General features: G+C 41.8%; 1 protein-coding gene across 33 annotated transcripts in view; it reads right to left on the bottom strand.

Annotated features, from left to right (window-relative positions):
- LOC141576968 (uncharacterized) overlaps positions 1–13075 on the bottom strand; it is a 153502-nt gene that overhangs the window by 90326 nt on the left and 50101 nt on the right. For 25 of the 33 annotated variants that reach the window (XR_012505403.1, XR_012505397.1, XR_012505385.1 and 22 more), the window contains one exon: positions 11197–11839. The exons of 5 other annotated variants lie outside the window; for them this stretch is intronic. The gene's annotated coding sequence lies outside the window, so the exon portion shown is untranslated. Of the gene's footprint in view, positions 1–1264; positions 1280–6004; positions 6573–10776; positions 10792–11196; positions 11840–13075 lie in introns of those variants that run through there. 3 more of the 33 variants (XR_012505398.1, XR_012505399.1, XR_012505400.1) reach the window with 3 other exon arrangements.

Below are 13075 nucleotides of genomic sequence, written 5' to 3'. Positions count from 1 at the left end.
AATTGATGTGAAGGATCATTCAGCACGCATCGACACAGTATCGCTGCTTGCATATACACAACACAATTGTATTTAGAAAACAGATGCGTGCATTAATATTCATAAATATTGATTCATAAGAGCATATCATGACCTAACCCAAATGCCTATTTTGAATAAAATGATTCCATAGTCCGTGATATAGACTTACAAGACTTCCAACCGGATGAATGAATGGTATATTCTATCCTACAAAGAGAATAAATGGCATATGCCTATAACAAATATAAGTAGCTCTGCAAAACTGTTCTAAGAGCAAAAGAGACAGACCCTAAGGTGTACATTGTGTGTGGTTTCATTTCTAGGAAATTCAGCCTCCATGAAACAAATGGATAAATGTTTTGGGAGTGTGGGTATTTCAGCAGAAAGTGCAACAGACAGATATGTATTCTGGGGGAACGGATATTATGCAAATATAAGATTCCTATAGTGGGTCTTTACGTGCTGTAATTGTTAGAAATGTTAAAGACGTGTGAATTCATAAAATTAACATTAACACACTTCCCTCCGATAGTACTGTGTATAGAGATCTGCACAAAAGGAAAGAGGGGAGGAAAAAAAGGACCATGGGACACTAATGGAGAGAATCACACTTTACTTAGGAAAATCTCGTCTGATGAAGCCCCTCACCCAACAGTGAGAAGATGCAGCAACCATTGGGGATGGAAGTTACCGGTTGAATTCCACGTGGATTGCTGGTGTTTTCTGCATGGCTTGTTGTGGCTAATGGATCCAAGTTAACTGGGCAGAACCCTGTGGGTGGATAAGTGTCAATCTTGGGATGCCGATCTCTGTGAAGCTTGGGTTATGTATCCTGCTCAGGAAGCTGTGTAATGTCGAGATATTGCTGCTGCCCAAAGGCCTGAGTTCACCGGTGAGTTTCCAGAAACAGAAAGGGGAGACAGTGAAAGTTCTGCCTGTCTTCACCTTACTGGTGAGGCTCCGAGGTACTTTCAGATTTGCCCAGACAAGTAGAAGTCGGCTTTATGGGAGACACGGAGAGAAATTTGCAAAAAGGTTGGCTGCATGGATTGAGGAGAGATGCGAACACTGGTGAGAGTTGTTCAGCTACAATGGAGAATACTGGCATGGAGACTTCTGTACAGAATACCAGGCTCGAAAGACATTCATGAGACATATGGAGCCTCACTGATACTGGCAGAACCTGTGGAGGGTCAACGTGCACTTGAGGAATGTACTCAATTCACTGCACCAAGAACGGGTCCAAGATTCCTGCCGTCTAAAACAGAAGAGATGACAGAGATGGTAGCAGTGCTCATGTTCTTGGAAGAGGTCGTGAGAATACACACGTCCAAGGGGCAATTAAAAACCAATCAGACCACCAAGCACCAAGCCGTGGTAAGCCTTTTACCAGGGTTCGGCCTAGCTATCAAGCACATGCTCTTCCCTCCCTTCCACTCAGGCATCCTTTTCAAAGGATCAGCACCTGAGCTGCAATGAAGCCAGTAGGAGCAGAGCAAGCCCCTTCTAGAATCAGAGTTCATCCAAATTCACATTCTGTGCACAAGAGTGAACTCCGCCACGGTCAACTACTCTTGACAAAAATAGGTTAGGATTGAATTCTTAGCTCACACCATGAAATGATGGCCTTCCCCTAGATTCAGCAAATGCTGGGGTTATGTCTTCTTTGGGGTGAAAGGAGTGTAGTAAGTGAGGGGAATCTTTGACTGAACTTGAGTATGTATTAGTCCTCAGGTTTTCAAGACAGTATAGGTAACTATTAGAAGTCAGTTATTGAAATGAACTGTAAAAGTCGCTATAGACATGTAGTGACACATGTTTTTTGGACTGTCTTTTCCCTTCAGTCAAGTCCCGGGTGCAGGATATCATAGGGGTGCTGTCTTGGATGGGTTAAATTGCTTTACCAAACATGATGGAATGATTAAACATTCTCATCGTTGATAGAAGAGCACATGGTCTTCCATAGACTAGCAAAGCTGCAGCAGTGTTCTCATAGCTAGAATGCCTCTAAGTGCTATTGGAACCAAGCCTACATGTAAATATGTTGTTTGGGTTTCCTTGTGTTTTCCTAGAGAGAAAAGTTGCCCCTTGAATCGCCAACATTGGCCAGTATGTTTCATTGGTAGGAAAGGGCACCATATGCACAAGGGAAACCCAAGGTGAGGGGTTATTTCATGGTTCCAATATTTATTTCATGGTTCATGTTTTCGTTGTTGGTATCAACAGTAAAGGGTTCACCTGTCCCGTTCATCACTTTGAACTGCTATTTTACATTCTTTCTGTCTATTATTTCTAAGAACTAGCAAATTGTTTCCTGAAAATGACAAGTCTGATTTGTACCTAGATTCAGTATGTTTCGAAAATTAACATCATTTTCCTACAAATCCATAAATATGTAAATCAATTCCATTAACCATTTGAAAGCCTGCAACTGAGGTATCAACACAATGTGAATACAAGTGTCTTCAGAAAAACCCTCCCACCATGGCTGTACAGATAAAAGAGCTAAACAAGTATCACATGTCTGTGAGTTATGTCTAGAAAGTGTTGATTATTGATGTCCAGTTGGCAGAGTACCAGTGCAAGTTTCACTCACTCAATGTCATGTACATAGCAAGATAAACACCGACTCACACAGCCCTTGGCTCAGGACACTTGCCAAAGAGTGGTCTCTTACTTCCAAAGACAGAAAGAGGCCTCACAAAATCTGGAAGGAGGAGAAGGCAAAGTAGAGAATGGAAACCAGTGCAGGACCTGACCTCTGGTTAAGGAGCAACAAAGGTGAAACTCTGTTTTACTTGGAAGCACACTCTCAAGCAAACAGGACACAAGGGACTAAAAGCGTTGCACTCAGTGTTAGAAGAGATCACAGCAGATGCTTGGCTCACAGAACTCAAAGAAATCAGCACAAAATATCCCCACAATTAATTCCCAAACCAATATCCGAGCTACAAAATTTGAGCTAGAATAGGCTGTGCAAGTTGAGGGGCAGGGCTATGGATGATGGCACAGTCTGAGTCTCAGTGATCTGGAGGGTATTGTGGGTTGTGTTTGGTCCTATCAAGAGAGCAAACTGTCCAGGGACGACAATGAGAAAGCAACAACACTGGCGCGTGAGGTTGAGTTTATCGAAATGTCCAATGGCCACATAAACTGCCTCTGCAGTCTCAGGGAACAATTTGACATTTTGCCAATCGAGCACTTTTTGGGCTCAATCAGAGCCATCATGCATCTGGTCTCAGTGATCCAGGGGGCCTTGTGGCTGAAATCAGGATCCAAAGCCATAGGATCTGCCACATTAATAGGCAGGACTGGGATGATGGTTTGGTACGAGACAGAGGATGTGGGTCAGCTCTGTGGTAGCCTTCATGGTCCCATGCCGCAAGGATGAGAGAATAAAGAAGAGCGGTCTAGGTCCGCAGCATGAGAGGATGCAGCATTTACTTCAAAATTATCTTGCGAATGCAGATGCTACATTTGTGATAGCACATACATGGTACAGCACTGAGGACCCAAGGTGGGGCTGCGTGATCATTGCAGCAGTCCCTGATGCATGACATCCTTAGATATGTTTCCACTGGTGTTTATCTAGAAAGAGAAGCACTGGGAAGAACTTATACTATTGGGACATTCCCATGGCAACTGAAAGGACAAGCGCATTGTCACGATGGTGTTTTGGAAACACTCCAAAATGACATACAGCAGCCTGCAGAGCAGAAACCGTTTAGCAGCTTCATTTACATAAGAGGTAGGGTACTGTGCAGTTTCAGAGCTGTGACATAAGCGAAATAAAAATGAGGTTCAACTAAATGATAAGAGAAGGGTTTATTCATCACAAAAACTGCAACACCAGAAATTAGAGAGATACAACACAACACACACAGATAAATAACATGGCATCATAGTCTAGGAAAAATTGTCCTCACAGTAATATCATGGAATTGCATACACCCAAGAGACTAAAACTTTCATTTTAGCAAGCCCTGCAAGTCTACATTATATACCTGATAATACTTGACCAGTAGAGATACAGAAGTATAGTTAAAGAGACAGGAAGTACCATTTTAGGTTCAGGAAGTGATTGAAGGCTCCAGAAAATTGTTTCAGAGAACTAGACTCCAAAACATTACCAGAGCAAGTCTTGAAAACCGAGGTGAGATGTACACTGAAGAACATCAGTGTCTCAGAAACCCAAAAGGCAGAATACCAGAAAAGGGGAAAAGAACAGCTAAAGACGAGCCAAATAAAATCGGAAAACACAATGGATGAGATAATAGCAGGGGTAAAGTCAGTCCTAAGCAGACTAGATCATGCAGAGGGACTCGTGAGTGACTGCAAAGACATGAGAAGAGAAACACCTTGATCAGAAGATGACATAGAAAAGCAACTGGAAACCAATGCAAACACTGTTGTTGAAACTTTGGATAAGACAAAGCATTCAAGGCTAGGATACATAGGAATCCCAAATGGAAAATCAAGATATATAAAACAAAAAAAAATCTGAAAAATTATTTGGAAAAAACTTAGACTGAATCTTGCTGAAATGCAAGAAACAATCATCTATACGAAACCTAGAAGCACACATCACCCAAAGCAGGTGGAATCCCAATTGACATACAAGCAGCTGTATTATCATTCAAATCATCAAACTGCATGATCAACCCAGTGATTTCACATGCACCTACAATAAAGCAACGTAGTCATAACAGAACCTCCAGAGGGGTTTCAGCTGATATCTCGACAGATTCATTGCAGGACAGGAAGCATGGCCAACACATAGACCAAATTCTGAATAAGAAAACGCTGCAGTCTAGTGTAGCCTATGCCACAAGACTACCCTTTACAATAGTGCTGATGTAGAGAATTTCACATACTGGCTAATCGTAAAAGACTTCAGCAGTTCAAAATTTATACTAAAAGAAATATTGAGAATTCTACCCTGAATAGAAAACTAGCAAGATGATCTGGAAATAAGAAAACCATCATTGGAAATGCAAGAGGTGCAATGAGTTGCAAAGAATAAACAAGAAGTAGGCAAAGAGGATGTCAAAATCCTAAATATGGGAGAAGGAAGCAGGAAAACAGGTGATTTTCAGCATTGTATTATGTGTATAAGCTTACATGACTCTCTGAATCAAATGGAGTGATACATGGCATAATGTGTTTGCAAAACAAACAACAAAGAAATAAACCAAAAAAAAAAAAAAAACACCAAAAGCGTACGGTTGACTGACATAGATCCGAAGGAACCAAGATAATTCAAAAGAAAATACTCAAAGTGATGTCAAGGATCATTCAGCACACATTGACACAGTATGGCTGCTTGCATGTACATGACACACTTGTATTTAGAAATCAGATGTGTGCATTAATATTCATAAATATTGATTCATAAGAGCACATCATGACCTAACCCAAATGCCTATTTTGAATTAAATGGATCCATAGTCCTTGGTATTGATTACAAGCCTTCCAACAGGATGAATGAATGGCATATTCAACCCTACAAAGAGAATAAATGGCATATGCTTATATCAAAGACAAATAGCTCTGCAAAACTGTACTAAGAGCAAAAGAGACAGACAGTAAAGTGTACATTGGGATTGGTTTCATTTCTAGGAAATTCAGCCCCCATAAAACAAATGGATCCATGTCCTGGGAGTGTGGGTGTTTCAGCAGAAATGCAACAGACAGATATGCATTTTGGTTAAATGGATATTATGCAAACATATGATTCCTATTCTGGGACTTTGGGTACTGTTAAATGTTAGAAAGGTAAAGAAGTGTGAACCCATAAACTTAAGATGGACACACTTCCCTCCGATTTTACTGTGTATACACATCTGCACAAAAGGAAAGAGGGAAAGAAAAAAAGGACCATGGGACACTAATGGAGAGAATCACACTTACCTTAGGAACCTCTCGTCTGATGAAGCCCCCCCAACACTGACAAGATGCAGCAACAAGTGGGGATGGTATTTACCGTGTGAATTCCAGGTGGAATGTTGGTGTTTTCCAAGTGGCTTGTTGTGGCTGGTGGATCCAACATAACTGGGCAGAACCCTGTGGGTGGATCTGTGTCATGGAGTGCCTGCTGCCCTCAGTGAAACTTAGGTAATATCTCCTCTTCAGGAAGCTGTGTAAGCTTGAGATACTGGTGCTGCCCAAAGGCCTGAGTTCACCAGTGAGTTTCCAGAACCTGAAAGGGCCGACAGTGGATGTTCTGCCTGTCTTCAGCTTACTAGTGATGTTCCAAGGTACTTTCAGTCTTGCCCAGTCCTGTAGAAGTCAGCTTTATGGGACACACAAGACAAGTTGGCAGAAAAGATGGTTGCATCGATTTAGGAGAGATGACAACACTTTGGTGAGATTTGTTCAGCTACAATGAAGAATACTGGTATGGAGACTTCTGTACAGAATACCAGGCTCGAAAGACATTCATGAGACATATGGAGCCTCACTGATACTGGCAGAACCTGTGGAGGGTCAACGTGCACTTGAGGAATGTACTCAATTCACTGCACCAAGAACGGGTCCAAGATTCCTGCCGTCTAAAACAGAAGAGATGACAGAGATGGTAGCAGTGCTCATGTTCTTGGAAGAGGTCGTGAGAATCCACACGTGCCAAGGGGCAATTACAAACCGCTCAGACCTCCAAAGGCCAAGACCTGGTAAGCCTTTTCCCAGGGTTGGGCCTATCTTTCAATCACATGCTTTTCCCTCCCTCCACTCAGGCATCCATTTCAAATGATCAGCACCTGAGCTGCAATGAAGCCAGTAGGAGCAGAGCAAGCCCCTCCTAGAATCAGAGTTCATCCACCTTCACATTCTGTGCACAAAAGTGAACTCCTCCATGGTCAAATACTCTCGACAAAAATATGTTGGAATTGAATTCTTAGCTCACACCATGAAATGATGTCCTTCCCCTAGATTCAGCAAATGCTGGGGTTATGTCTTCTTTGGGGTGAATAGAGTTTGGTAATTGAGGGCAATCTTTGAGTGATGTTGAATATGTATTACTCCTCAGTATTTAAAGAGAGTATAGGTAACTATTATTAGTCAGTTGTTGAAATGAACTTTGAAAATCGCCATAGACATGTAGGGACCTATGTTTTATGGATTGTCTTTTCCCTTTAGTCACGTCCCGGGTGCAGGTTATCATGGGGGTGCAGTCTTGCATGGGTTAAATGGCTTTACCAAACATGATGGGATGATTAAATATTCTCATTGTTGACAGAAGAGCACCTGGTTCTCCAAAGACTAGCAAAGCTGCAGCAGTGTTCTCATAGCTATAATGCCTCTAGATGCTATAGGAAACAAGCCTAAATTTAAATCTGTTATTTGAGTTTCCTTGCATTTTCCAAGAGAGAAAATTTGCCCATTTAATCGCCAACATTGGCCAGTATGTTTCATTGGGAAGAAAGGGCACCATATGTACAAGGGAAACCAAGGGAGGGGGTTATTTCATGGTTTCAATATTTATTTCATGGTTCCTGTTGTTGTAGGCATCAACAGTAAATGGTTCACCTGCCCCTTCATCACTTTGGGCTGCAATTTTACATTCTTTCTGTCTATTTTTCTCTTAGTGCTGACAAACTGGTACCTGAAAATGACAAGTCTGGTTTGTAGCTAGATTCAGTATGTTTCAAAAATTAACTTCATTTTCAGAAAATCCAAAAATATGTAAATCAATTCATTAACCATTTGAAAGCCTGCAACTGAGGAATCAACATAATGTCAATACTGGAGTATTCGGACAAACCCTCCCAACATGGCTGTACAGATAGAAGAACTAAACAAGAATCACATGTTGTGTGTTATGTCTGGAAAGTGTTGATTTATCGATGTTCAGTTGGCAGAGTACCAGATCAAACTTCGCTCGCTTGCTGCCATGTACACAGCAAGATAAACATCTACTCACCCAGCCCTTGGCCAGGACACTTTCCGAAGAGTGGTCTCTTACTTCCAAAGACAGAAATAGGCCTCACAAAACATGGATGGAGGAGAAGGCAAAGTAGAGAAAGGAAAGCAGTGCAGGACCTGAACTCTGCTGAAGGAACAGCAAAGGTGGAACTCGTTTTGCTTGGAAGCACACTCACAAGCGGACAGGATAATTGGGAATGAAAGCATTGCACTCAGTGTTAGAAGAGTGTACAGCAGATGCTTGGCTGCAGAACTCAAAGAAATCAGCACAAAATATCCCCAAAATTGATTCTCAGACCAAGATCCGAGCTGCCAAATTTGAGCTAGCAGAGGCTGTGCAAGAAGATGGACAGGGATAAGGATCAGGTCACACACTGAGTCTCAGTGATCTGGAGGGTGTTGGGGATTGTGGTTGGTCCTACCAAGAGAGCAAACTGGCCATGACCTCAATGAGAAAGCAACCACACTGGCGTGCAAGTTTGAGTTTAACAAAATGTCCCATGGCCACATCCACTGCATTGTGGGCCCAGGGACCAATTTGAAATTTTGCCAATCAAGCATGTGTGGGGCTCAATCAGAGCCATTGTGCATCTGGTCTGAGTGATCTAGGGGGCCTTGTGGTTGAAATCAGGATCCAAAGCCATAGGATCTGCCACTTTCATAGGCAGGACTGGGATGATGGTTTGGTACGGGGCAGAGGATGCGGGTCAGCTCTGTGGTAGCTTTCATGGTCCCATGCCGCAAGGATGAGAGAACAAAGAAGAGCAGTCTATGTCAGCAGCCTGAGAAGACGAAGCATTTTCTTCAACATTACCTCCCAAATGCAGATGCTACATTTGCGATAGCACTGACATGGTACGGCACCGAGGCCACCAGAGTGGGGCTGCGGGATCATTGCAGCAGTCCCTGATGCATGACATCCTTAGATATGTTTCCACTGGTGTTTCTCTAGACAGAGAAGCTCTGGGAAGAACTTGTAATATTGGGACATTCCCATGGCAATAGAAAGGACAAGTGCACTCACACGATGGTGTTTTGAAGCACTCCAAAATGACATAGAGCAGCCTGTAGAGCAGAAACCATTTAGAAGCTTCGTTTACATAAGAGGTAAGGTCCTGTGCACTTTCAGAGCTGTGACATAAGCGTAATAAAAATGAGGTTCTACTAAATGACAAGTGTAAGTTTTGTTCATCTCAAAAACTGCAACACCAGGAATTAGAGAGATACCACACAATATACACAGAAAAAGCACATGCAATCAATGTCTAGGAAAAATTGTCCTCGCAGAAATATCATGGAATTGCATACACCCAAGAGACTAAAACTTTCATTTAAGCAAGCCCTGCAAGTCTACATTATATACCTGATAATACTTGACCAGTAGAGATACAGAAGTATAGTAAAAGAGACAGGAAGTACCATTTTCTGTTCTAAAGAGATTGAAGGCTCCAGAAAATCGTTTCAAAAAACTAGACTCCGAAACACTACCAGAGCAAGTCTGGAAAACTGAGGTGATATGTACACTGAAGAACATCAGTGTCTCAGAATCCCAAAAGGCAGAATACCAGAAAAGGGGAAGAGAACAGCTAAAGACGAGCCAAATAAAATCAGAAAACTCGATGGATGACATAATAGCAGGGGTAAAGTCAGTCCCAAGCAGACTAGATCATGCAGAGGGACTCGTGAGTGACTGCAAAGACATGAGAAGAGAAATCCCTTGATCAGAAGATGACATAGAAAAGCAACTGGAAACCAATGCAAACACTGCTGTTGAAACTTGGATAAGACAAAGCATTCAAGACTAGGATTCTTAGGAGGCCCAGTGGAAAAGCAAGATCTGTAAAACAAGAAAAATTCTGAAATATTATTTGGAAAAATCTTAGACTGAATCTTGCTGAAAGGCAAGAAACAATCATCTATATGAAACCCGGAAGTACACAGAGTGTCCAAAGCAGGTGGAATCCCAATAGACCTACAAGCAGCTGTATTTTCATTCAAATCATCAAAGTTCATAATCAACCCAGTGATTTTAAATGCACCTAGGTTAAAGCAACTTAATAACAACAGAAACTTCAGAGCGGTTTCAGCTGGTTTCTCGACAGATTCATTGCAGGACAGGAAGCATGGCCAAGACATAGACCAAATCCTGAATGAGAAATAGTTGCAGTCTAGTGTAGCCTATACCACAAGACTGCCCTTTTCTATAGTGCCGATTTAGAGAATTTCACATACCGGCTAATCGTAAAAGACTTCAGCAGTTCAAAATTTATCCTAAAAGTAATATTGAGAATTCAACCCTGAATAGAAGACAAGCAAGATGATCTGGAAATAAGAAAACCATCCTTGGAAATGCAAGAGGTGCAATGAAGTGCAAAGAATAAACAAGAAGTAGGCAAAGAGGACATCAAAATCCTAAATACGGGAGAAGGAAGCAGGAAAACATAGGTGATATTCAGCACATTACTATGTGAGTCAGCTTACATGAATCTCTGAAGCAAACGGAGTGATACATGGCATAATGTGTTTGCAAAACAAACAACAACAAACAAACAAAAAAGAAACACCAAAAGCATATGTTTGACTGACATATCATAGGAACTAAGATAATTCAAAAGAAAATACTCCAATTGATGTGATGATTCAGCCCGCATCGACACATTATAGCTGCTTGCATGTACACAACTAACTTGTATTAAAAAACAGATGCGTGCATTATTATTCATAAATATTGATTCACAAGAGCACATCGTGACCTACCCAAATGCGTATTTTGTATAAAATGGATCCATAGTCCGTGATATATTCTTACAAGCTTTCCAACAGGATGAATGAATGGTATATTTATCCCTTCGAAGAGAATAAATGGCATATGCATATAAGAAAGCAAGTAGCTCTGCAAAATTGTACTAATAACAAAAGAGACAGACAGTAAAGTGTACATTGGGATTGGTTTCATTTCTAGGAAATTCAGCCCCCATGAATCAAATGAATCAATGTTCTGTGAGTGTGGGTGTTTCAGTAGAAAAGCAACAGACGGATATGCATTTTGGTTGAATGGATATTATGGAAACATAAGATTCCTGTAGTGGGTCTTTGGGTTCTTTTAACTTTTAGAAAGGTTACAGATGTGTGAATCCATAAACTTAGTATGGACACACTTCTTCCGTTCGTACTGTGTATAGAGATCTGCACAAAAGGAAAGAGGGAAGAAAAAAAGGACCATGGGACGCTAATGGAGAGAATCACACTTACCTTAGGAACCTCTTGTCTGATGCAACCCCTCCCCCAACACTGACAAGATGCAACAACCTTTGGGGATGTCAGTTACCGGTTGAATTCCAGGTGGAATGTTGGTGTGTTCCACGTGGCTTGTTGTGGCGGTGGATCTAAAGTAACTTTGCAGAACCCTGTGGGTGGATCAGTGTCATGGTGTGGTTGCTGCACTCTGTGAAGCTTGTTTATGTCTCCTTTTCGGGAAGCAGTTTAAGTTCGAGATACTGCTACTGCCCAATAGCCTGAGTTCACGGGTCAGTTTCCAGAACCTGAAAGGGCAGACAGTGGAATTTCTGCCTGTCTTCAGCTTACTGTTGAGGCTCCGAGGTACTTTAAGACTTGCCCAGTCCTGTAGAAGTCAACTTTATGAGAGACACGAAGAGAATTTGGCAGAAAAGCTGGCTGCACGGACTGAGGGGAGATGCGAACACGTTGATGAGACTTCTTCTGCTACAATGGAGAATACTGGCATGGGGACTTCTGTACAGAATACCAGGCTTGAAAGTCATTCATGAGACATATTGAGCCTCACTGATACTGGCAGAACCTGTGGAGGGTCAATGTGGACTTAAGGAAAGTACTCAGTTCACTGCTCCAAGAACGGGTCCAAGTTTCCAGCCGTCTAAAACAGAAGGGATGGCAGAGATTGTAAAAGCCCTCATGTTCTTGGAAGAGGTCTTGAGAATCCACACATTCCAAGTTGCAATTACAAACCACTCAGACCACCAAGCACCAAGCCCTGCTAAGCCTTTTCCCAGGGTTGGGCCTTGCTATCAATCTTTTGCTCTTCCCTCCCCTCCACTCAGGCATCCATTTCAAAGATCAGCACCTGAGCTACAATGAAACCAGTAGGAGCAGAGCAAGCCCCTCCTAGAATCAGAGTTCATCCACCTTCACATTCTGTGCACAACAGTGAACTCCTCCATGGTCAACTACTCTCGACTGAAATAGATTGGAATTGAATTCTTAGCTCACACCACGAAATGTTGACCTTCCCCTAGATTCAGGAAATGCTGGGGTTATGTCTTCTTTGGGGTGAATAGAGTTTGGTAATTGAGGGCAATCTTTGAGTGATTTTGAATATGTATTACTCCTCAGTATTTAAAGAGAGTATAAGTAACTATTATTAGTCTGTTGTTGAAATGAACTTTGAAAATCGCCATAGACATGTAGGGAACCCATGTTTTGTGGATTGTCTTTTCTCTTTAGTCACGTCCCGGGTGCAGGATATCATGGGTGTGCTGTCTTGGATGGGCTAAATAGCTTTACCTAACTTGATTGGATGATTAAATATTCTCATTGTTGATTGAAGGGCACCTGGTTCTCCGTAGACTAGCAAAACTGCAGCAGTGTTCTCATAGCTAGAATGCCTCTAGGTGCTATTGGAACCAAGCCTACATGTAAATATATTGTTTGGTTTTCCTTGTGTTTTCCTAGAGAGAAAAGTTGCCCCTTGAATCGCCAACATTGGCCAGTATGTGTTATTGGGAGGGAAATGCACCACATGCACAATGGAAACCCAGGGTTGTGGTTGTTATTGGTTCTAAGAATTATTTCACTGTTTGTGTTAGTGTTGGAGGCAGCAAGAGAAAATTGTTGACCTACTTCCTTCCTGACTTTTGTCTGCTTATTTATATTTTCTGTGTATTTTTCTCCTTTGGAGCTTTCATGCTGGTACCTAAATTTCACAACTCTGTGTTTTAGTTAGATTTAGTTTGTTTCTAAAATTATCTTCATTTTTATACATTTCCCATAGTATGTAATTCAATTCTGTTAACCATTTGAAAGTCTGCAACGGATGTATGAACACATCGTCAGACCTGGAGTCTTTAGACACTTCCTCCCACCATTGATATAC

This window comes from Camelus bactrianus, unplaced genomic scaffold, assembly GCF_048773025.1.
Source record: "Camelus bactrianus isolate YW-2024 breed Bactrian camel unplaced genomic scaffold, ASM4877302v1 HiC_scaffold_53, whole genome shotgun sequence".
Taxonomy (NCBI): Eukaryota; Metazoa; Chordata; class Mammalia; order Artiodactyla; family Camelidae; genus Camelus; species Camelus bactrianus.
This window is presented reverse-complemented; position numbering and strand designations above follow the sequence as displayed.